This window comes from Saccopteryx leptura, chromosome 5 (genome assembly GCF_036850995.1).
Source record: "Saccopteryx leptura isolate mSacLep1 chromosome 5, mSacLep1_pri_phased_curated, whole genome shotgun sequence".
Taxonomy (NCBI): Eukaryota; Metazoa; Chordata; class Mammalia; order Chiroptera; family Emballonuridae; genus Saccopteryx; species Saccopteryx leptura.
In genome coordinates, this window is record NC_089507.1 from 130,761,996 (window position 1) to 130,788,043 (window position 26,048).

Sequence of the window (26,048 nt, forward strand, 5' to 3'; positions counted from 1 at the left end):
ATGTTACAGAAAAGGAAGGAAGGAAGGACAAAGAAAGAAAGAAAAAAAGAAAGAGACAGAAAGAAAAAGAGAAAGAAAGAGAGAGAGAGAGAAAGAAAGAAAGAAAGAAAGAAAGAAAGAAAGAAAGAAAGAAAGAAAGAAAGAAAGAAAGAAAGAAAAAAAAAAAGAGACAGGGAACATTACATAAATTGTATTACATCTGTGTAACCATTTGGTTGACTTTTTTTCACTTGGCATAATTCCTTTTAGATCCATCTAAGATGTTGGGTTTATTAATAATTTGATTCTTTTAATTTGAAGAATGGTATTCCATGACATGGGTGTGTCAGTTTTTCTAAGCATTTATCCACTGCAAGATATATAGGGTATTCTACATTTTTGGCTATTATGAATAAAGCTGCTCTCTGTATAGTAATTTTAAAGGTAAAAAATAATACTGACTGCTAGCCCAAAGGTTTGCTGAGTCCAGACTGCATTTTATACACATTTTCATTCTCTAGTATCCAGCAGTTGTTTGCACACAGATGCTTTATAAATGCTTCTTTAGTGAATGGATAGATGTATAGCAGCCATTTCAAGATGAGAGTATGGTGTGGGAGATTTAAAACCATAGACTTAGATTCAGACAGACTAGAATTTGAGGCTTGAATTTATCACCTCCTGCTGATTTAATGCAGATCTCTGTTTCTCATCTGTAAAATGGGATAATAACAGCACTGCTGTTGTAGAATTGAGGAAATAAATGAAGCTCTTGGCAGTTTCTGTTATACAGTAATAATTTAATAAATTTCAGCTGTTAATATATTGCTCCCAAAAATTAGGGGATATTTCAAAATGAATATGAAGTAATAAAATATCCCCTAATTTTTGTGAGCAGTATACTATTCATTAATAGATCATGAACCTACATAAGATCATAATAATACAATTACTAGTAACTTTTTTTTTTAGTGACAAAGGGTCAGAGACAAGAAGGACAAGAGATAAGAAGCATCAACTCATTGTGGCACTTTTGTTGCTCATTGATTGTTTCGCATATATGTCTTTACTGTGGGGCTCCAGTCATGCCAGTGACCCCTTGTTCAAGCCAGCGACCTTGGACTTAAGCCAGAGACCTTGGGCTTCCAGTGAGCTACCATGGGATCATGTTAATGATCCTCAGCTCAAGCCGATGAACCCATGCTCAAGCTGGTGATTCTGTGTTCAAACCCATGACCTTAGTGTTTCAAACCTGGGTCGTCAGTGTCTCAGGTCTATGCTCTATCCACTGTGCCACCACTGATCAGGCAACTAGTATCTTTTTATTGGTTTCATTGTGAAATGCTTTATTTTTTAAATGAAGTTGTATCATTATATTGTCAATATTTATACATATTTAAATTTGGTGTTCATGCAAATGTAAACATTTTAAGTAGCTAAGTACCTTCTTTGTTAAATGTCAATGCTTGCTTAACATTATGATGTTATCTTGTGAACATTAATAGTCAAATATCTGAACACGCATATGTGTATTTTTTGATATTAGGAGTTCTCTTCTGTGTAGCCAGTCAGGGGTTTCCATCAACCTTGGAAAATGGTAGCTGCTCTTATAAAAGTGAGCTGAACAGATTTTATTTTTCCCTCTTCATCATACTGTGAATCAGTGATTTTCAACTTTTTTCTTTTCATGGCATACATAAACTACTAAAATTCTGTGACATACCAAAAAATATATTGTTTTTGCCAACCTGACAAAAAAATAGGACAATTTTGATTCATTCACACTGGATGGCTATTTTTGTGTTGGCTGTTATTTTTTATTTGACCATCTAAGGGAAAAGCGCTCAGTGCCCTGGACTAGTCAGGTGCTGCATGTTTTAAAAATTCTTGCAGCTTGCAAGCGTGCCTGCTGTGACACACTGGTTGAGAATAGCTGCTATATATTCATTTAAAGAAGCAAGTATCTTGTTTCTTTTTTCTTTTCTTTTTCAAAAATCTGGTTACTGTCTGAGCACTTTGAGGGGAAAGGATTCTGGGTCCTTGTGTGTATGTGTGTCACATTCAAGGGGAGTGTCTCTCCTGTGACCTCCTGGAACAGGCATGGCAAACAGTTTTTGCCCCTGGGCCAGATTAGAAAAGAAAACTTTTTTCACGGGCTGGACAAAATATTAAAATTAAAAAATGTTAAATACAAAAACAATTCATTTAAGTAAACAAAATTTTATTATGTAATTTGTTTATGAATAAATGTGAGTGAAAAAATTTTAATGTACAATATTATTTTAATAAAAATATAATTACACACCATATAAATATCCAAACTGTATTGCAATCAATTGAAATAATATTTAATTAATAGAATGAGCTTGAAGGGGTTATATTGCAAATAAAACAATTATCTCTCGCCTGACCAGGTGGTGGCGCAGTGGATAGAGCATCGGACTGGGATGCAGAGGACCCAGGTTCGAGACCCTGAGGTCACCAGCTTGAGTGCGGACTCATCTGGTTTGAGCAAAGCTCACCAGCTTGGACCCAAGGTTGCTGGCTCGAGCAAGGGGTTACTCAGTCTGCTGAAGGCCCATGGTCAAGGCACATATGAGAAAGCAATCAATGAACAACTAAGGTGTCGCAACAAAAAACTAATGATTGATGCTTCTCATCTCTCTCCGTTCCTGTCTGTCCCTATCTATCCCTCTCTCTGCCTCTCTTTCTGTCTCTGTAAAACAAAAAAAAACAAAAAAAGACCCAAACCAATTATCTCATTTTACAAACAGCCTAGACACATTTTCAGTTATCAACTGCAGCTATTGTCTATGCTACAATGCCACTTGAATCAGCACCCTTGACCACAAAAATAACGAATTGTTTGACATTGGGTGCGCACTGGAAAACTCCACCTAAAAGAATGTGGGTTTCACATTGCTGCTAAACATCAAACAGTTCATATCTAGTACAGACAAGTACAAAAGTTGTAAATCTTTATAATGGATTTTTTTTTAAAAAAAAGAAGTATTGTGAATCCATTTGGCCAATTATTGGAAGTTAACCCTAGATTAGTCACACATGAAATTCTTTTCTGTGTATCACTATGTTCTTAAATATCTCGATTCCCAATAATCAAAGACGCTTTTGCTTCTGAGTAGCTGAGATTTTAAAGTAGCGGAGAATATTAAAAATTTAATTGTGGGCTGCATAAACTCATTACCTGGGCTGGATCCAGTCCACGGGCTGTATGTTGGCCACGCCTGTCCTGGGATTTCGGTAAAGCCCAGAGTAACACACAATCTCCGCCAGACAGCATGAGGCAGCAGTTAGAAACTAACCATTAACTGACTACAGGGGCAAGAAGAAGTAAGATTTCCAGCTGTTTGACAAATACACACCAGTGATATTTACCATTACATAACTGGAACTGAAGTCAATTGGCCTTAACATATCAAGGCCCTTCGGCAAAGGGAGGTGTTGTGGTAGGTTATGTTGGATTTATAGATTGCTTAGTTCTTTGTGCTTGATGCTGGCAGGATGCGGTATGTGTAGGAAAGTTTATTTAGCAATGCTTCTTGAACAGAGATGGGAGACAAAGGATTCCAAAGCTTGTCCATACTGTCTTCTCAGAAACAGGCAGCCTGGCCCATGCAGGTTTGCATTGGATTCGGACAGTCGGTAACGAAACAACGGAGCCAAAAACCGGTGGGCCATCATCTTTAATCCTAGCTTACACCCAGCGGGCAAGTAAAAACACACACTGGGCTCCAAAACCCACTCATTCAGTGCTCACAAAGCTACTGACTTATCCGAGTTCTCCTAGAATCAAAGGTTTCTAGCTCACCAGACTTATTCACCTCTATTCCCCATCTCCTTCTTTCTCCCTGCACAAATTCTGCACAAACTGGCCTCTCACTCAGCACTCCACCATCTTGGCTGCTTCTCCTGGTCTCCTCCACATGGCCTTTCTCTGCTCTCTCCTCTAATGCTAATCTCAGGAACCAAGAGAGCAAGCTCCTGGTCTGCCCCACTTTATAGGCAGAAATCAAAACCTTTAATCCAGTATACAAAATAGGGAAGTCTCTGATAGAGTCCACCCCACATCAAAAAGGGTGGAAAAGGCTTAGTCCTAAAACCAAGTCCCAGGTACAAGGATCCTGCCTGCCCACAGCCTGCCCCCAACACACATTAATATCACCTGGGTGACGGCTTCCAGATGGGCAGCACCATCTTTAACAAAGTGAGCATAATATATTTTATCTGCCCAACACTCAGCCACTTCTTCTACCTAGAATAAATGCCCTTTTCTGGAGAAATTCTACTCATCTCTCAAGACCCACTTCCAGTGTCACTTCTTCTATTATGCCTTCCTTATCTCTGCCAGACAGAATTATTTGGTATTTTTCCCTGTGGTGACAGCCCTTTATTGTAATATGCAGGCAGACCTTGGAGATATTGCAGGTTTAGTTCCAGACCACCTTAATAAAGGAAATATTGCAACAAAGTGAGTCACATGAATTTTTTGGTTTCCCAGTGCCAATAAGAGTTATGTTTACACTAAAATCAACTAAGTGCACAATAGCAGTGTGTCTAAAAGTAGTATGTATCTTAATTTATAATACTCTATTGGTAAAAAAATAAAATACTCTATTGCTAAAAAAAAATCATCCCAGGAGCCTGTTGGATAAAGAGTAAAAACGTATTGATACATACTTCTTTTATACTGGAAGGTACAGGAGAGTTAACAATTAACATTTCCAGCACATGAAGATAGTATTCTGAGAACAGGATACCAGTGAGAGGTTCTGTGGTCCCTGTCTGGTCGGAAATTGTACTCTGCAGGGTCTGGATAAAGGAGATTACTGTGACATTCCAAAGGCATGTTATCAGGTATGCTATAACAGACACAAACAGACAACAGACAAACTCAGAGTAAACATTAACCTTTGTTAGGGAAAACACCGCTCTAGGGCATGACTACCTGTTAAAGATGGTGCTGCTCATGTGGAAGCCCATTGCCTAAGTGATAATATTAATTGCCCTTCTTGCTTGGGATGGGCATGATTATATTAATGTGTGTCGGGAGCGGGCCGGGGGCAGGTAGGATCCTTGTATCCTGGGGCTTGGTTTTAGGACTGAGCCTTTCCCACTCTTTTTAATGTGGGGTGGTGCAATCCCATCATGCCTCAGATAAGTGACTTTGTATCAGAGACTTCCTTGTTTGTATATTGGATTAAAGGTTTTTTTTTTTGTTTTTTTTTTTGATTTTTTTTTAAAAACAGGTTTTTTTTTATTTATACATTTTAGAAGAGAGAGAGAGAGAAGGGGGGAGGAGCTGGAAGCATCAACTCCCATATGTGCCTTGACCAGGCAAGCCCAGGGTTTCGAACCGGCGACCTCAGCACTCCAGGTCGACGCTTTATCCACTGCGCCACCACAGGTCAGGCGGATTAAAGGTTTTGAATCTACACTATAAAATGGGGGCAGACGGGGAGCTTGCTGGCTTTTGGTTCCTGAGATTAGCATTAGAGAGGAGAGCAGAGAAAGGCCATGTCGAGGAGGCCAGGAGAAGCAGCCAAGATGGTGGAGTGCTGAGGGAGAAGCCAGTTTGTGCAGAGTTTGTGTAGAGAGAGAGAAGGAGTTGGAAAACAGAGGTGAATAAGGTTGGTGAGCTAGAAACCTTTGATTCTAGGAAACTTGGATAAATCAGTGGCTTTGGGAGCCCTGAATGGAAAGGAAAGTGTTTTCCCACTTTGTGTATTTCTTGCCCATCAGGTGCAAGCTAGGATTAAAGGTAATGGCCCACCAGTTCTTGGCTCTGTTGTTTCATTACCATCTGTCCGAATCTAATGTGAACCTGCATGGGCCAGTTGGCTGTGATAGTGGCTGCGGCTACTGGCTTTACAAACACCAATTGGCTTTTTTTTTTTTTTTTTTACAGAGGCAGAGACAGACAGGGACAGACAGACAGGAACAGAGAGAGATGAGAAGCATCAATCATTAGTTTTTTGTTGCGCGTTGCAACTTCTTAGTTGTTCATTGATTGCTTTCTCATTTGTGCCTTGACCGCGGGCCTCCAGCAGTAACCCCTTGCTGGAGCCAGTGACCTTGGTCCAAGCTGGTGAGCTTTTTGCTCAAGCCAGATGAGCCTGTGCTCAAGCTGGCGACCTCGGGGTCTCGAACCTGGGTCCTTCCACATCCCAGTCCGATGCTCTATCCACTGCACCACCACCTGGTCAGGCCCAATTGGATTTTTGATGACATAAATAAATTTTGGATAATCTTAAAGGTATATTAAGGGTAATGTGATTGTTTTATAAATATTATTTTAAAGTTATATTAAAGTATTTATGGATTAAATGATAGGATGTATAAGATCATTTACTGCCCAATAATCCAGAAGAGGGTAGAGGACAAGGCGTAGAGAAGCAAAATTAATTAGGAAATGATAATTGTTAGAGCTGAGTGATGATACACGAACATGCATTGTACGTTTCATTTTTTTTTTTTTTTGTATTTTTCTGAAGCTGGAAATGGGGAGACAGTCAGACTCCCGCATGCGCCCAACCGGGATCCACCCGGCACGCCCACCAGGGGGCGATGCTCTGCCCATCTGGGGCGTCGCTCTGTTGCGACCAGAGCCACTCTAGCGCCTGAGGCAGAGGGCAAGGAGCCATCCCCAGTGCCCGGGCCATCTTTTGCTCCAATGGAGCCTCGGCTGCAGGAGGGGAAGAGAGAGACAGAGAGGAAGGAGAGGGGGAGGGGTGGAGAAGCATATGGGTGCCTCTCCTGTGTGCCCTGGCCGGGAATCGAACCCGGGATTTCCGCACACCAGGCCAACGCTCTACCACTGAGCCAACCGGCCAGGGCGTACATTTCATTTTTGAGTGTTTAAAGCTTTTCTTAATAAGAGATTTTTAAAAAGTTTATAACCAATTTTTAAATTTTTTATTATTTATTTAATTTATTGTTTTGAGAGAGAGAGGAAGAGAGAGACAGACAGAAACATTAATCTGTTCCTGTATGAGCCCTGACAAGAGGTCAAATGATGCTCTAACCAGACGAGCTACCTGGGCAGGGCCATAACCAATTCTCATTATCTAGTAGGGCATAAAATGAATTATTCTATATGATGTACTTCTCTTTAGTAAAACTAAACATAACATATTCTGAACAGCTTTAGAGTACCAGGCACTAGGTTTTTCTCATTTAATTTTATCTTCTTAAAAACAGGTGTTGAAATTATGGTTCTAAAACAGTTAAGTTCTCTGCCTAAGGCTACACAGCTGATAAATAGTGGCATGAGTGTAAGCATGTGTCTGTGACTTCACAGCCTTTCTAGTTATTGCATGAACTGTTTCTATACTGTCCTGGCAGGGAAGGAAAACACACATCTCTTTTTCAGATATGGAGAAGACCCTGTCAATGGACAAGTTATTCAATTGTCCATGTTCATTTGTCTCTGTGCACTGGTCACTAGGGAAGGTAATTTACCTCTCATCATGGGCAGCATCCTATTATCCATGATCTTTTGCTTTTGCCTAATGCAGGGCATATTTTGATCCCTCTTTGTTTCACTAAAGCTCTTTAAGAAAGCCCTGTTAGGTCGCTGTTGGACAGATATAATATATTATGCTCACTTTGTTAAAAATGGCGCTGCCCACATGGAAGCCTGTTGCCCAGGTGATATTAATGTGTGTTGGGGGCAGGTTGTGGGCAGGCAGGATCCTTGTTGCCTGGGGCTTGGTTTTAGGACTAAGCCTTTCCCACCCTTTTTGATGTGGGGTGGTGCAATCCCATCATGCCTCAGATAAGTGACTTTGTATTAGAGACTTCCCTATTTTGTATATTGGATTAAAGGTTTTGATTTCTACACTATAAAATGGGGGCACAACGGGAGAATCTCTTAGTTCCTGAGATTAGCATTAGAGGAGACAGCAGAGAGAGGCCACATGGAGGAGACCAGGAGAAGCAGCCAAGATGGCAGAGTGCTGAAGGAAAAGCCAGTTTGTGCAGGGAGAAGGAAGGAGATGGGGAACAGAGGTGAATAAGTCTGGTGAGCTAGAAACCTTTGATTCTAGGAATACTCGGATAAGTCAATAGCTTTGTGAGCACTGAATGAGTGGGTTTTGGTGCCCAGTGTGTGTTTTTACTTGCCCGCTGGGTGCAAGCTAGAATTAAAGATGGTGGCCCACCAGTTTTTGGCTCCGTTGTTTCTTTACCGTCTGTCCGAATCCAATGTGAACCTGCATGGGCCAGGCTGCTGTGATGGTAGCCTTGGCTACTGGCTTCACAGTCGCCAAAAAAGGGATGCACAAGGCCTGATGAGTTTTATAAGAAATTTATTTATGCATTTGCGAACAGAAGGGCTGAGACGCTAATGGCATCAGCTCTGAGTGTCTGGGGATTCAAGCCTACAGGGTTAGTGAGCAAGGCTAGCCAAAAGGTCAGCCTTGACAGGGATCCAAGAGGTTAGACTTGATGGGAAACCCTAGGACAGATTAGCCTTGAAGGGGAGTCCTGAGGCAGGGTGATAGTTGGTTACTAAGCAACAGAATGTTTAGACAGTGGTGGGAGGAGAGCTACAGGAACTGCCCTGGAGCCAAGTCACTTAAAGATTTTCCTGGCTAATTGATATTTTGATAAGGGGCCCTGGATCCTACCTAACAAGCCCTTCTAGGGAGCTGCTACAGGTACATGGGAATGCTTGTGGCATGCACACAATGTAGTGTGCAGTGTGAACGTCATCGGAGTCTGGAGTCCAGGGTGGGAATATGACCTTCCTCTGCATTTGTCCTTCTAAAGGGTGAGGACCTCTATGCAAAGCCAGGTTCCTGAAACCGCTCCCAGAATCACACATTCTTCCAAGTAGAGACACAGACTACATTCAAGCAAGACCTTCTTTAAGAAAAAGGGGCAGGGGAAAAATCTCAAACAATGAAAGAAGTGACAAAGTAGCCAAAGTACCAGGTTGCAGGAAAGTGCTGAGAGGCTGGATCCCCCCTGCAGCAAGTTGGGGTTTGTTTCACTCTGTTTTCAGATATTTGTTCTCTTATCAAACCCTGGAGGGGTCCTGGTGATGTAGGGAAAGGCTTCAGGGATGTCTGTGCAGCTGGGAAACATTAGCTAAACTTTTCCAATACATAGAGTAGGGGGGAGGACCTCTCTCTTCTTTCAGAATAATTGACCTGTTGGCAGAATAAAACAAATTCTTTCAAAGCTCCTTTTTGCTTGATTTCTATCCACCTGTCATCATCTCTCATGGAAGAGTCATTAATCAGTTGGCCAGTAAACATAATTGTGCTGTCACAACTTGTACATAACCAGGGTGACCATGGTGGGAGAAATGAAGGCTATGATGGGCTCATAATTATGAACTCCCTGTTACCAAGGCTGATGTAGCTTTTGCAACTGCCAAATGTTCAACCTGCTAGCATCAGAGACCAACGCTGAGTGCTTGGTTAAGATTGTACCGCAAGATTATACCTTGAGGAGGTCAACTGGCCACTTGGTGGGTGTATGGCCAATAGCCACGGCCACCATCACAGCCGCCTGGCCAGTGCAGGTTTGCATTTGATTCAAACAGATGGCAATGAAACAATGGAGCCAAGAACTGGTGGGCCATTAGCTTTAATCCTAGCTTGCTCCCTGTGGGCAAGAAATACACACAGTGGGAAAACACTTCCCTTTCCATTCAGGGCTCCCAAAGCCACTGACTTATCCGAGTTTCCTAGAATCAAAGTTTCTACCTCGCCAGCCTTATTCACCTCTGTTCCCCATCTCCTTCTCTCTGCACAAACTGGCTTCTCCTTCAGCACTCTGTCATCTTGGCTGCTTCTCCTCTCCTCCACGTGGCCTTTCTCTGCTCTCCTCCTGCATGGGCTCCTCTGTCCCATTTTATAGTGTATAAATCAAAACTTTTAATTCAATATACAAACAAGAAAGTCTCTGATACAAAGTCACTTATCTGAGGCATAATGGGATTCCTCATGAAAGTGCACCACCCACATCATGCAACAGTCAAGGGTGTGGGGAAAAGCTTAGTCTTAAAACTAAGCCTTAGGCTATAACAACCTTGCCTGCTTACATCCTGTCTCCCACACCCAATGCAAACTATAAGCGAGCAAACATATTTATCATATTTACAAACTTATTTGACCAACAATAGGCAGTTTCTCTCACAGAAGGGCTAGCAGTTTGTTCTAGTAGGAATAGACACGTTTCAAGTACCGATTTACCTTTTGTTCTTGAAGGACTTCAGGTAGCACTACTACTTGATGGTCCTAGGAGACCTGGGTGTTCCCATGAACATCTGTGTACAATTTTTATTGTGGGCATAAAATTATTTTTTCCATTGCACCAAAAGGGACGATGTCTGGCAAGAGTTGTGTTTCGTTTGAGGTTTGACGACGACCCAGTTGGCTGACAGTTTATTTTACTGAAGCTCAGACAGGAACAGCAAGTCGGAAGGAAATGAGGTCTCCAGCCCATCTCCAAAGCTGTGCTTCAGCTTCTGCTAGCAGACTCTGGCTGGCCACATTTCTGTTAACAATCCCAGTGATGTTTTGAGACAGAGACACTCATTCTGTGCTTATGCCTGACCACTATGATTCGTCTCCTGTGGTTGTGTAGTGATTGATGTCACTTATTCCACTATGGAAAATCCCAGGAGCCTCATAGGTCAGGTGCCTGAAGAAAAGTACGTGGGAGGCTGATGACAGTTTGTGTAAAGGGAAAAAATATTATTCCCAGTGGGCAATCCCTCACACGGCCTGTGAACTCAGGCCACTTCTCGAAACTCCAGCTTTGTGGTGAAATGGGAACCTGTCATGCACAAGCACGAACTGAACTGGAAAAGGCTTGGACTTCACAGGAGATTTTCCAAGGCTGCCTCCATGTGCTGTCAACGTCGTCCCCAGCTTGGCCTTGCCGTTGAGACCCTCATTTCCTCACATCCTAGCTCAGTGTCCATCTAGCACAGTAGGTGCTTGATAGATATTCACAGAAGGAAGTCTTTCAACAAATATTTATTGCACTCCTTATATGTTCTAATTGATGGAGATTTAGTAGTGAACAAAATGGACAAAATGATTCATTCTGATATCCCTTGGTAAGTGACCTTTCTGACATACTTTCTTCCTCTCTGATATAGTTTATAATCTGTCAGTATTTATAACAATTAATTTGTTTTTTTTTTCCTGCAAGGAAAAAACACAAACCAGAACACCTTATGGAGGCCATTCTTGTTTAGGTCAATAATTGTGTATTAAGAGTCTATCCTTCTGTCCTTTGCACTCATTCGGCACAATTTTAGCTTGGTTGAATCCAACATTCTACATCCTTTGTACTTGAACTGAATTACTGAATATTGTTGGAGAAACTCAGTACCTTCACTGACTGACTTCACAATATTGCATACAAATGAGAGCTAAGATCCCTGTGGAAATTCTATTTTGTCTCTACCAGGTTTTCCATCATCTAAGATGTCTACCCTGATCCTTTTCATTCTCTTTTGCTGACTACTCCTTTTCTTCCTGAATTTTTTCCCCAAATAATTTTACTATGACTTTTAGAGACATGTGATCAATTTTTATGCACATCAAGAAGAGTCTTGAAGAAACTAACTTTTAATCCTTGATCAATTCTATTTTCTTCTGTCTTTTGCTTTGGGCTATACAAATAAGCTATCTTTTTTATTTATATTTTTCAGGTTTTCTTCTTTTCATTAGCTTTAAAATTAACCTTTTTTTTTTTTTAATTTTGAGAGAGAGAAATAGAGACAGGATAGGAGAGAGGGAGAGAAGCAGCAACTCACTGTTGCTTTCACTTTAGTTTTACATTGAGCTTCTCATATGTGTCTTGATCGGAGCTGTGCAAGTGTCCCCTTGCTCAAGCCAGCAACCTTGGGCTTTTCATGTCAGTGGCCTTAAAGCTCAAACTGGTGAGCTTTGGGATTCAGTAGACCATTCCCCTACTAAGTCAGTGCCTTGTGCCAATGAGTCTATGCTCAGAGCAGTGACCTCGGGGTTTTAAACTGCCGACCTCAGCATTCCCGGTTGATGCTTTATTCACTGTGCCATCATAGGTCAGGCTAAAGTTAACTTTTAATAACCCCTCAAAGACATTATTATTTTGAACAATAACTTTTAAAAAGAAATTAGAAACAAACTGATAAAATAGAGTGATCATGGATCTTGGACTCTTTTTAGTCTTGGTTGAATTTTAGTTCTGCTGTGTGACCCTGGACAAGTTATTTAATGTCTCAGTTTCCAAAATTGCAAAAATAATTACAATAATACTTGTATTTCATGGTTGTGAGGATTATATAAAGTAATGTTTATGAATATGTGTAAGTCTAATGACTAATAAGAAGAAAGAAAAAAGAAAAGAAATGAAAAAAGAAAGAAAGAAAGAAAGAAAGAAAGAAAGAAAGAAAGAAAGAAAGAAAGAAAAGAAAGAAAGGAAGAAAGGAAGGAAGGAAAAAGTAAAGAGCAAGCCTGTAGAGAGGAATTAACACACGGGGGACAAGGTGCAGATGTACCATGGCTGAAATGATCTGTTCAGAAATCATTTAGAGGCTTCTCATAATGACATCTTCTGAAAAAAAAAAAAAGTCAAATCTACTCTTATATTCTTGTGGGACAGGCGCTATAACTTTAACTCTTCTGTTGATTGAAAAATAGTAACTTCAAAAAGTCACCTTTGGGCCTGACCGGCGGTGGCACAGTGGACAGAGCATTGGACTGGGATGCGGAGGACCCAGGTTCGAGACACCGAGGTCGCCATCTTGAACGTGGGCTCATCTGGTTTGAGCAAAGCTCACCAGCTTGGACCCAAGGTCGCTGGCTCGAGTAAGGGGTTACTCGATCTGCTGTAGCCCCACGGTCAAGGCACATATGAGAAAGCAATCAATGAACAACTAAGGTGTTGCAATGAAAAACTAATGATTGATGCTTCTCATCTCTCTCTGTTCCTGTCTGTCTGTCCCACTCTATTCCTTTCTCTGACTCTATCTCTGTCTCTGTAAAAAAAAAAAAAAAAAAAAAAAAAGGTCACCTTTGGGAGTCATCTAAAACTTTCATGATGCATTTTTGTGACATCAGCAGCCAAGTTTCTTTCCATTTGATATCTTCTAGAACGAAATTCAGATTGTGGTGCTGGGTACATAGCACACAATGTCAAGGTGGTTATGCAGAATACTGAGTTGTAGAGGGGGAAACTGAGCCGGTATAGATGTTATTCATTCCCCAGTGATGGACAGGGTGTTTGTTCTCTGGCCTGGCTCTGAGAAGGCTTGTTTAACGCCCATTGTTCTGGTGTTTAGAATGACACTGTGACACCAGTACTCCAGTTTGGAATTTTTTTATTAATTTTTATCTGATTTTTTTTTCTTTTCTTTTTAATAAATTTTTATTAATTTCAATGGGGTGACATCAATAAGTCAGGGTACATATGTTCAAAGAAAACATCTCCAGGTTATCTTGTCATTCAATTATGTTGCATACCCATCACCCAAAGTCAGATTGTCTTCTGTCACCTTCTATCTGGTTTTCTTTGTACCCTCCCCCTCCCCCTTCTCCTCTCCCTCCCTCTCCTCCCCCGCCCTCCGGGAATCACCACACTCCTGTCCATGTCTCTTAGTCTCGTTTTTATGTCCTACCTATATATGGAATCATGCAGTTCTTAGTTTTTTCTGTTTACTTATTTCACTCCGTATACTGTTATCAAGATCCAACCATTTTGTTGTAAATAATCTGATGTCATCATTTCTTATGGCTGAGTAGTATTCCATAGTGCAGTGGTCCCCAACCTTTTTTGGGCCACGGACCAGTTTAATGTCAGAAAATATTTTCACGAACCGGCCTTTAGGGTGGGATGGATAAATGTATCACGTGACTGAGACAAGCGTCAAGAGTGAGTCTTAGATGGATGTAACAGAGGGAATCTGGTCATTTTTTAAAAATAAAACATCGTTCAGACTTAAATATAAATAAAACAGAAATAATGTAAGTTATTTATTCTTTCTCTGTGGACCGGTACCAAATGGCCCATGGACTGGTACTGGTCCGTGGCCTGGGGGTTGGAGACCACTGCCATAGTGTATATGTGCCACATCTTCTTTATCCAATTATCTATTGAAGAACCTTTTGGTTGTTTCCATGTCTTGGTCACTGTGAACAATGCTGCAATGTACATGGGGCTACATGTGTCTTCACGTATCAATGTCTCCGAGTTTTGGGGGTATATTCCCAGTAGAGGGATTGCTGGGTCATAGGGTAGTTCTATTTTCAGTTTTTTGAGGAACCACATACTTTCTTCCATAATGGTTGTACTACTTTACATTCCCACCAACAGTGGATGAGGGTTCTTTTTTCTCCACAGCCTCTCCAGCATTTGCTATTACCTATCTTGTTAATAATAGCTAATCTAACAGGTGTGAGGTGGTATCTCATTGCAGTATTGATTTACATTTCTCTAATAACTATTGAAGATGAGCATCTTTTCATATATCTGTTGGCCATTTGTATTTCTTCCTGGGAGAAGTGTCTGTTCATGTCCTCTTCCCATATTTTTTTAATTTTATTTATTGATTTTTGGAGAAGGAGGAGAGAAAGAGAGAGAGAAAGAACATGGAGAAGCAAGAAGTATCTACTTATAGTAGTTGCTTCCTGTATGTGCCTTGACCGGGCAAGCCTGAGTTTTGAACCAGCAACCTCAGCATTCCAAGTCAATGCTTTATCCACTGCACCAGCACAGGTCAGCCCTCTTCCCATTTTTTTATTGGATTGTTTGTTTGCTTGTTGTTGAGTTTTATGAGTTCTTTGTATATTTTGGATATTAGGCCCTTATCTGAGCTGTTGTTTGAAAATATCATTTCCCATTTAGTTGGCTGTCTGTTTATTTTGTTGTCAGTTTCTCTTGCTGAGCAAAAACTTCTTAGTCTGATGTAGTCCCATTCATTTATCTTTGCCTTCACTTCTCTTGCCTTTGGAGTCAAATTCATAAAATACTCTTTAAAACCCAGGTCCATGAGTTTAGTACCTATGTCTTCTTCTATGTACTTTATTGTTTCAGGTCTTATATTTAGGTCTTTGATCCATTTTGAATTAATTTTAGTACAAGGGGACAAACTGTAGTCGAGTTTCATTCTTTTGCATGTGGCTTTCCAGTTTTCCCAGCACCATTTGTTGAAGAGGCTTTCTTTTCTCCATTGTGTGTTGTTGGCCCCTTTATCAAGAATTATTTGACCATATATATGTGGTTTTATTTCTGGACTTTCTATTCTGTTCCATTGGTCTGAGTGTTTATTTTTCTGCCAATACCATGCAGTTTTGATTATTATGGCCCTATAATATAGTTTGAAGTCAGGTATTGTAATGCCCCCAGCTTCATTCTTTTTCCTTAGGATTGCCTTGGCTATTCGGGGTTTTTTATAGTTCCATATAAATCTGATGATTTTTTGTTCCATTTCTTTTAAAAGTGTCATTGGAATTTTGATGGAAATTACATTAAATGTGTATATTGCTTTGGGTAATATGGCCATTTTGATTATATTTATTCTTCCTATCCAAGAACAAGGAATATTTTTCCATTTCATTGTATCTTTTTCAATTTACCTTAACAAAGCTTTGTAGTTTTCATTATATAGGTCCTTTATGTTCTTTGTTATGTTTATTCCTAAGTATTTTATTTTTTTTGTTGCAATCATGAAGGGGATTATTATTTTTTTAAGAGGATTATTATTTTTTTTAAATTTATTCATTTTAGAAAGGAGAGAGAGAGAGGGAGAGAGAGAAGGGGGAGAGGAGCAGGAAGCATCAACTCCCATATGTGCCTTGACCAGGCAAGCCCAGGATTTTGAACCGGTGACCTCAGCATTTCCAGGTCGACGCTTTATCCACTGCACCACCATAGGTCAGGCACAAGGGGATTATTTTTTTTTAGTTCATTTTCTAATATTTCATTGTTGGCATATAGAAAGGCTATGGACTTTTGTATATTAATTTTGTATCCTGTGACTTTACTGTATTGGTTTATTGTTTCTAATAATCTTTTTGTGGAGTCTTTGGAGTCACTCCTTAAAGTGACACCTTGCCCTGGCCGGTTGGCTCAGCGGTAGAGTGTCGGCCTGGCGTGCGGGGGACCTGGGTTCGATTCCCGGCCAGGGCACATAGGAGAAGTGCCCATTTGCTTCTCCACCCCTCCCCCCTTCCTCTCTGTCTCTCTCTTCCCCTCCTGCAGCCAAGGCTCCATTGGAGCAAAGATGGCCCGGGCACTGGGGATGGCTCCGTGGCCTCTGCCCCAGGCACTAGAGTGGCTCTCTGGTCGTGCAGAGCGACGCCCCGGAGGGGCAGAGCATCGCCCCCTGGTGGGCAGAGCGTCGCCCCTGGTGGGCGTGCTGGGTGGATCCTGGTCGGGTGCATGCGGGAGTCTGTCTGACTGTCTCTCCCCGTTTCCAGCTTCAGAAAAATACAAAAAAAAAATAAAAAAAATTGACACCTTTACCTCTTCTTTTCCGATATGGATGCCTTTTATTTCTTTCTCTTGTCTGATTGATTGCTCTGGCTAGAACTTCTAGCACCACGTTAAATAAGAGTGGAGAGAGTGGACAACCCTGTCTGGAATTTTGATAACAGTCCCAGCTCAGCACTTTCCCGATCCTGTCCTCTCATCTCCTTCTCACCTCACTTGACTCCAGGCTAGTTTCCTCAGCAGACTGTGAACACCTTTGAAAGCACCGGTCTTCTATCTTGTTCATCCTTACATCCTTTTCGTCACTTATAACCTTGCAGGATTTAGCTTAATTTTTTGCTTGCTATATAAATAATTTGAACTTTATATTTGAGAAATGAGAAAATAATTTCATGTATAGATAAAGAAACTTGCTTCAAGTTGCACACGAGGGCAGGTGAAGATTGGCTGCCAGAACTGTTGACTCCTTGAATCTCCAATACTATGAATGGAGCATTAGTACTACTTCACTCCCTTTTGGATGGCTATGATAAAAAAACCCCAAAACCAGAAAACAACAGGTGGTGGTGAAGATATGGAGAAGTTGGAATCCTTGTGCATTGCTGATGGGAATATAAAATAGTACACCAACAGAATGGTGATTCCTTAAAATAAATTAAACACAGAACTATTCATAAATTCCACTTCTGGGTCTACATCCAAAATAATTACAATCAGGAACTCAAACAGACACTTGTACACCCATGTTCACAGCAGCATTATTCACAATATCTTTAAGTCCAAACTGAATATTTATTGACAAAAGAATGAATAAACAAAATGTGGTATATCCATACAATAGAAGATTGTTTAAATTTAAAAAGGAATGAAATTCTGACACATGCTACAACATGGATAAATCTTGAGTGAAATAAACATAAGCAAAAGGGCAAATGTTATGATTCCACTTGCCTTAGGTACTTAGAGTAGTCAAATTATGGAGACAGAAAGTGGAATGGTATCTGTCAGGGGTTGGGTGGGGGTAAAATGGGGAATTATTGCTTAATTGGTATAAAGTTTCAGTTGGGGAAGATGAAAAAGTTCTGAAGATGGATGATGGTGATAGTTGCACAATAATGTGATAGTATTTAATGTCACTAAACTGTTTACTTAAAAATGGTCAAAATGGTAAATTGTACCTTATGTATTTTACCACAAAAAAGAAAAGGGAAAAAAAGAACAAGAAAGTACCGTTGATCTTAATTTGGTGGGTTCACAACTTTTTTGAGTCTATGAAAGCAAAAATCTTCTTCCTACAAATATGCACATATAAATGAACGTAAAAGCTTCAGCATATAATTTTAAAGAACAGTTTTTAAAGTTTCAAAAATTAATATATACATTATTAAAAATTAAAAACACAAAGAAGAAATAACACAGCTGTCATCTATCACAGACAGTTTATATTTGACCTTATCCTTCTTAGTTTTTGTGTTTGTATACATATACACAATCAAACACATATTGTTGTGTAGTTAATATCTATAGTATGTTTCATGCTTTTTCACACATCATGAATATTTACCAAAGTCTTAAAGCTTTGATGAGTGTGTATGTGTGTGTAAAACCTGGATTTCCAATACTTCAGGGTGTGACACCAGGGACGTCAGTGTGACTCACCTGCAAGATCACCCTTCAGGTTTTCCGGTTACTCTTTGACTTGCAGAATGATAAATTCTTTCAGGAAATCCAGAGAGAGGTTTGAGATATGTCAGAGAGGGAAGAAAACATGTGTAAAGGTAGCTCAGTGACAAACAGGGGCACCTTGGATATAGACTTCCTGGAAAGAGGAGTGTGAGCCCAGGCAAAGCCACTAGTATTTTCATAACCAGGAATATACTACAAGAACTCAATGAGGAAAAAAATGTTATCCTGCATTTCATGAAGACAACCATTTCTTCTTCTTTTTTTTTATTTTTTTTATTTTTCTGAAGCTGGAAACGGGGAGAGACAGACAGACTCCCGCATGCGCCCGACCGGGATCCACCCGGCACGCCCACCAGGGGCGACGCTCTGCCCACCAGGGGGCAATGCTCTGCCCCTCTGGGGCGTCGCTCTGTTGCAACCAGAGCCACTCTAGCGCCTGAGGCAGAGGCCAAGGAGCCATCCCCAGTGCCCGGGCCATCTTTGCTCCAATGGAGCCTCGCTGCGGGAGGGGAAGAGAGAGACAGAGAGGAAGGAGAGGGGGAGGGGTGGAGAAGCAAATGGGCGCTTCTCCTGTGTGCCCTGGCCGGGAATCGAACCCGGGACTTCTGCACGCCAGGCCGATGCTCTACCACTGAGCCAACCGGCCAGGGCCTAAGACAACCATTTCTTAAAAGAAAAAACATCAGTGGGACTCTGAATAAAGATGTTGACAGAGTTAGATGAAAATACTACTTCCCCTTAATAATCAGTTTAAAATGAGATGTAAAGCAATTCAGTATAATAAATATAAGGCTTCTAAGGGAACGATAGATCATCTTATTAAAACATTAGCAAGAAGGTGTGCTACCATTCATGTATTTTATAGAGTATTTGTATAACAGAGCTAAGAGAGATGCATACATTCATCAGTGGTTATCAAGATGTAAATATGGGCTCTGGCTGGTTGGCTCAGTGGTAGAATGTTGGTCCAGCATGTGGATGTGCCAGGTTTAATCCCTGGTCAGGGCACACAGGAGAAGCAACCATCTGTTTCTCCATCCCTCCCCCTCTCCCCTTTCTCCTCTCTTTCTTTCTTCCCCTCCCTCAGCCATGGCTCAATTTGTTCTAGTGCATTGGACTCAGGTGCTGAGGATGGCTCCATGGAGCCTCTGCCTAAGGTGCTAAAAATAGCTCACTTGCAAACATGGCTCCAGGTAGGCAGAGCATCAGCCCAAGATGGGGATTGCCTGGTGGATCCTGGTCAGGGTACATGCCAGAAGCCTGTCTCTCTATCTCCCTCCTCTCACTTGGAAAAGAAGAAAAAAAAAGTAAATATGAACACATCTGTATAATTCCTTCCTTGACTTTCCTTCTGCCCCTCTGCAGCCAACTCAATGAACAAGTCCTGGTATATTGCTCATAAGCGGCTTAACAATACATCATGTCTAAGGTGCTTCTTTTCTATTAATTATAACAAAAAGACTCTATTTGAAAGGTGGATTAACAAAGATCCTTCTTATAAACTAAGAAAAGGACAACTATAAAAGGATTATTTTACCACCTCTGCTTTAAATATACTATGAGTACTCAGAACTTGTTTTAAAAGTGTTTTTACTATTATTTATTTTTAGAGAAAGAGAAGAAGGGAGAGATATATAGGTAGATAGGTAGATGATAGAGAGAAACATTGATTTGTTGTTTCACATAGTTATGAATTCATTGGTTGATTCTTGTATGTGCCCTGACTAGGCATTGAATCCGAAACCTAGGAGTATCGGGTTGATGCTCTAACCAACTCAAATAGATACTTGTACACCTATGTTCATAGCAGCATTATTCTAGTCAGGGCTAGGACTTGTTTTTTAACTAGACACCAATGTTAACTAAAATGCACACACAGAACAGTGTTTACTTTAGACAGTCTGAATTTGTCTAAAAACTCATGAGCATAGACCCATTCCCTACCCTCCTTTGTAATAGTCAGTATACTGTTTTAAGAAATTAAATCGAACAATTCAACCTTAAAAGATAATCATGCCCAGTGAATTAACAGAAAAACTACTAAAGTGTGTTATTTGACATTCCCTACTTTTAACATGGGTTGTGCAATTCTAAATATTTAAAAAAGATTATATGCTTCAGATAAAGACCTAAGATAAAGCCCAAAGTAGCAGGGAACAAATGCACACGTGTAATGTAACAAAGTCTGTGCCCTGGAAGTGCCTTCTTGATAAGATCATTCTAGCCTAGGACCCACCCTCTTCTGTCTGCTATCAAACCCAGTAGGCAATTATGTGCATCTGTGATGTCCAGAGAGGATTTTAACAATTTCTACAAGTTGTTTTTGAGAAGACAATTTTTTCTATGAATTTTAACACAAAATGTACAAAATAGTTTACTAACTCTACTTTTGTCAAATACTGGCAACCTCTAACATCTAGAAAGACTAGATGCTGTAAAATTAGATCTCATTTGTCCATAATATATACTATCTGTACAGCAAAGAAAAGCAAAAGGCAGATCTTCAGGACTGGTTAGTCTTGCCTCACCATAGACAGGTTGGCATAGAGCCCTTGGCACTTCCCTCTCATCCATCTTCCCTCAAACCAGGCACAATGCACTGTGCATTGTGCTGAAGACAAAATTAAGAGTGTAAATATTAATTACCCCTTGTCTGCAAAGTAGCATATAGAAAACTACTTTTGCTTTCAACTTTTTCTTTTTTCAAGTTTTTAATTGAATTTATTGGGATGATATTGGTTAATAAAATTTAAAGGAGGCTGGCCATCCTGTTTCCAAAAGACAATATATTTTACAGATTTAAAAAAAGAAGACATTTATACAATGTGTTACTTTACTACCTCTACTTGTAACTTTTATTGGGCACTTAAAAAATCCAGAAAGGTTAGATATCTCAAAAATGTACTTGGCTGTGATTAACTAAAGATGCATTAGTGGGGAATAAAATGTGCATCAAGGACAATGGTTGTAATATAAAAATGTCTTGCAAACAGGACCAATCTGGCCATAGAACCCTTCTTCTGAACTCTGAATTTAGCGGTAGCCTAAATTTGGGGGCTTTTGCAGATCCCCTAGAACTCATTTATGAACCTTCTAGAGGTTCATGAAGTCTAGATTAAGAATCCCTCTGCTTACAACTTTTATGTGTTTCTCACTCCTCACTGCTGCCACAATTGATTCACCAAAAGAGAGAAGCCATTAGCTAACTCTTTTAATGTTTTCCAAATGGGGCTTTGCCTTGGAGAAATGCATTTCCAGTTATTGAACTGTTATTTTGCCCTGCGTTTACTCCCAGGAGAGGAAAATGTTTGACTCCCAGGGATCCAGGCATTTTTGAAAGAACTTGAAGCCACAGCCAGCTTTACTTTGGCAAGTCATTCCTTCCCTTTCTTTCCTTCTTTCCTTTCCCAGGGAGCCTGCTCCTTCCATCTGTCTTTCAAATTCTGCTTTATGAATAGCAATTCAAGTTTTATTTTCTTCTTGAATGCACGCTCTCTGGAAAAGAGGCTTTTCACCAAGAATGTGGTGTCTAATCGCTATCTTGCCGATTGGTTAAACAAAGGTCTCCATACTGGGCAAGACTTTATAAACCTGCTCACATATGCCTGTTATTCTCGAACTTGACCAAAACCAAAAACATATTCATGAAGGTATAAGGGATGAAAAAAATTCTTCCCCAAGTAACTGAGAAATAACTTTGACACAATTTGATAAAATTATTCCTCTTTTACTTCTGGTTCTCCTGGAAGGCATTATTCAGATAGACGCACGTAAAGCAGGCCCTACATGGACATGTGTGAAATGTATAAGTGAATGCCTCTCTTCAGGTTATTTATCACCCAGTGTTAAATAATCTGGTCTGAGAAAGTCAGTTAATAATTTTCATGTGCTGAAGACAAAATTAAGAGTGTAAATATTAACTACCCCTTGTCTGCAGAGTAGCATATAGGAAACTACTTTTGCTTTCAACTTTTTCTTTTTTCAAGTTTTTAATTGAATTTATTGGGATGACATTGGTTAATAAAATTTATACAGGTTTCAGGTGTACAATTCTATAATCCTTCATGTGAATATTGCATTGTGTGTTCACCACCTCATCAAGTCTCCCTCCATCACCATCTGTCCTCTTCCTCCTCCCCCACTCCTTTCCCTCCTGCAGTTCCCACACTGTTTCAACTGTTTCCTTAAGGTCAGAGTAGATAGTTACTCATATCTGCGCCCATAATGCCGCAAAAAATCAACAGGAAAAGAAACACACACAAAATTAGCATCTTAGATATCACAGAGCCAGGGCATGCACACACTTCTGAAATGGTAGCAGCCTAACATGAAGGGCCACGCAAAGGTCTCAGATGGCATTTGACCCGAGTGCTCATTCCTTGTGCTCCTGCACATGGCATCCCAGCAGAATCAAAGCTAGGAATTTAAACTCTTTATTTTTTTCTGCTTTCCCTCCTGCCATTTTCTATTTCCTGTCTTCTACTCCTCCCACTGCCTCCAACAGGGCTAGTGAGAGCACTCTCCACACAGGTGGAGGAGAGAGCTGATCAGTGATGTGCTTTGAAGGATGTGAGAGAGTTCTCTAAAGCCCACTTCCCTTTTCCTGATATGACTGAAATTCCCAAAGTGCTGTTCTCCCAAGAATCACATGTGTAATTGTTAACCAGTGCAACACTTCTGAATTAATTGATAATTTAACTTTTTACCAAGTCTCTGAGTTGAGACTGCTTCCCAATCTCTCTTATTTTTAGCATACTGGCCTTCCGTTGTCCTCTTTATCACATAATCTTTATATGAAGGTTCTGGAACTTCTCCAGGAAGTATGGTTGATGTGAGGCTGAGTGGCCTCTGACTCTTGAGAAAAGCCAACAATGCAGAAATGCATGCAGGAGAATTTAAAACAGAAGAGGAAGGAAGTATGCACTGGAGACCGTATCTCTGAAAGATGATGAGGACTGGTTGGAATGAACCAATGATGGCTTCAGCACTGGGCAGGTGAGAGGCGGCTTCCCAGACTGCACTCAGCGTGTGGATTATGTTCATCTCACGGCACAGCAATTATTATGTACTTTCTGTGCCAGTGTTTCTCATAATAGACCACCTTAGGTCACATACTGACCACATATTGGAATTATCAGTGGAGCTTAAAATGTCCAGAACATGCCCCCATCAGGATTTCTAGGGGGCAGGAGTCATGTAACAGTAAACATATGGCCTGTTTTCTGGGTAATTCCAATGTGCTGGGGAGGTTGAGAACTACTGTTTGATGCAAATTTATTAAATAGTTTTCATGTGTCAGGTCTGTGCCAGATGTTGTTATGGACTGAATGTCTGTGTCCTCCCCTCCTCAAATTCATATGTAGAAGTCATAACCCCTAATGTGATAATGGCATTAGGAAGTGGGGTCTTTGGGAGGTGTTGAGGTCATGAAGGTGGAGCCCTTGTAAATGGGATTAACACCCTTATAAAAGAGATCCCAGAGAGCTCCTTTACCCCTTCCACTACGTGAGGACACAACAAAACATAATTATCTATGAACCAGGAAGTATGATTTCACCAGAAACTGAATCTGCAGGCGCCTTGCTTGGTCTTGGACTTTTAGCTTCCAGAACTGTGAGAAATAAATGTCTGTTGTTTAAGCCATCCAGTCTGTCTTCAAGCAGCTCAAATGTATTAAGACAGATACAGACCATACTAAGATGAAGAAATTGTCCTAGTACTTGAAGGGGACACAGTCAGTCAAAGATGGGAGAGAGCATTGTGTATTTGGTCACTGGCTCTCTCCTGTTTCTTTTTCTTTTCTTTTCTTTTTTTTTTTTTTTTTTGCATTTTTCCGAAGCTGGAAACGGGGAGGCAGTCAGACAGACTCCTGCATGCACCTGACTGGGATCCACCCAGCATGCCCACCAGGGGGCGATGCTCTGCCCCTCTGGGGCGTCGCTCTGTTGCATCCAGGGCCACTCTAGCGCCTGAGGCAGAGGCCACAGAGCCATCCTCAGTGCCCGGGCCACCTTTGCTCAATGGAGCCTCGGCTGCGGGAGGGGAAGAGAGAGACAGAGAGGAAGGAGGGGGGGGGAGGGGTGGAGAAGCAGATGGGCACTTCTCCTGTGTGCACAGGCCGGGAATAGAACCCGGGACTCCTGCATGCCAGGCCGACGCTCTACCACCGAGCCAACTGGCCAGGGCCTCTCTCCTGTTTCTTATATTCTTGGGGGCCACTTGACTGCATTCTCTAAAGACAGTTGTGTGCTCATACTTTGTTAGAAACATAAAGCAACCAGCACTTCAGCATGCCACACAACAACTGTTAAACATTTCCTTTTCTCTCTCTCTCTCTCTTTTTTAAATTACTAAGTGAGAGTAGAGGAGGGCAGAGAGACAGACTTCCGCATGCATCCTGACTGGGATCCACCAGGTAAGCCCCCTCCTGGGCGATGCTCTGCCCATCTGGGGCTGTTCCTCTGTTGCTCCTCCACAACTGAGCTATTTTTTTTTTAGCGCTGGAGACAGAGGCTATGAGGCCATCTTCAGCACCTGCAGCCAACTTTCTTAATTTTGAGCCATGGCTGTAGGATGAGAAGAGAGAGAGAGAGAGAAGTGGGGGTGGGGTGGAGAAGCAGATGGTCACTCCTCCTGTGTGCCCTGATCAGGAATTGAACCCAGCACATCCGCATGCGGGGGCCGATGCTCTACCACTGAGCTAACCAGTCAGGGCCTGTACATTTCCATAGAGACTCTTAGTGGCTTTTACGTTTTTGGTGCTCTTCTGTAAACAGTCATGATTTGAAAGTGGTTACTTTAAAATTATTTCATGTTAATAAAAATAACTGGTGCTTGCGAGTACAGCACAGATACTAGAATTGGAACGACACAGAGCCGATCGGCATGCCTCCCGAGCAAGGATGGCAGTACAAATCCATGAGGCAGTCCGTATCTTTGCTGGGGGATGGCAGTACAAAGTCATGAGGCAGTCTGTATCTTTGCTGGGGGATGGCAGTACAAAGTCATGAGGCAGTCCGTATCTTTGCTAGGGGATGGCAGTACAAATCCATGAGGCAGTCCATATCTTTGCTGGGGAATGGCAGTACAAAGTCATGAGGCAGTCCGTATCTTTGCTGGGGGATGGCAGTACAAGTTCATGAGGCAGTCCGTATCTTTGCTGGGGGATGGCAGTACAAAGTCATGAGGCAGTCCGTATCTTTGCTGGGGGATGGCAGTACAAAGTCATGAGGCAGTCCATAGCTTTGCTGGGGGATGGCAGTACAAATCCATGAGGCAGTCCATAGCTTTGCTGGGGGATGGCAGTACAAAGTCATAAGGCAGTCCGTATCTTTGCTGGGGGCTTGGCTGACAAAGGTGAGGGGACTGAGAAGTGCAGATTGGTAATTACAAAATAGTCACGGGGATGTAAATTATAGCATAGGAAATATAGCCAAGAATATTGTGATAACTATTTATGGTGCTAGTTGGGTGCTGGAAATTTCAGGAGGAACACTATGTAAAGTATTTGATTGTCTTACTACTATGCTGCACACCTTAAACTAATACAAAATATTATTGAATGTAAAGTATAATTGAAAGAAATTAAAAAAAGAATGAGTTTTAATATTAAAATAATAATAATTGCCGGGGTCCAGCCCCGGGGGGGATCCAGGGGTCCCACAGGAGGAGACGGCGTCGGCGAAATCGAGTGAGAGAGCCGAATTCTTTTCTTTCTCTTTATTCTCTAGTTAGCATTTACTGCCAGGCATCTCTACCAAATGCTGGTCTAGCTTCCTTTTTATGCACACACACTAAGTTACAATCACATGGTATTTTGTTTCACTATGGTTACATGTTTCCAGATAACAGTTAATTCATATCTATAAACTATAAATCAGGTGGTAAGTTATTCAAAGTACAGTTATACAATAGCAATAACAATA

At 41.1% G+C, this 26,048-nt stretch overlaps 1 non-coding gene across 1 annotated transcript; it reads left to right on the top strand.

The window, feature by feature from the left end:
• The first annotated feature begins 24,953 nt into the window (after positions 1-24,953).
• Positions 24,954-25,061, top strand: LOC136407322 (U6 spliceosomal RNA). The gene has a single exon (XR_010751872.1). It is a non-coding gene; the product is annotated as a U6 spliceosomal RNA (small nuclear RNA).
• The last annotated feature ends 987 nt before the right edge of the window (positions 25,062-26,048 follow it).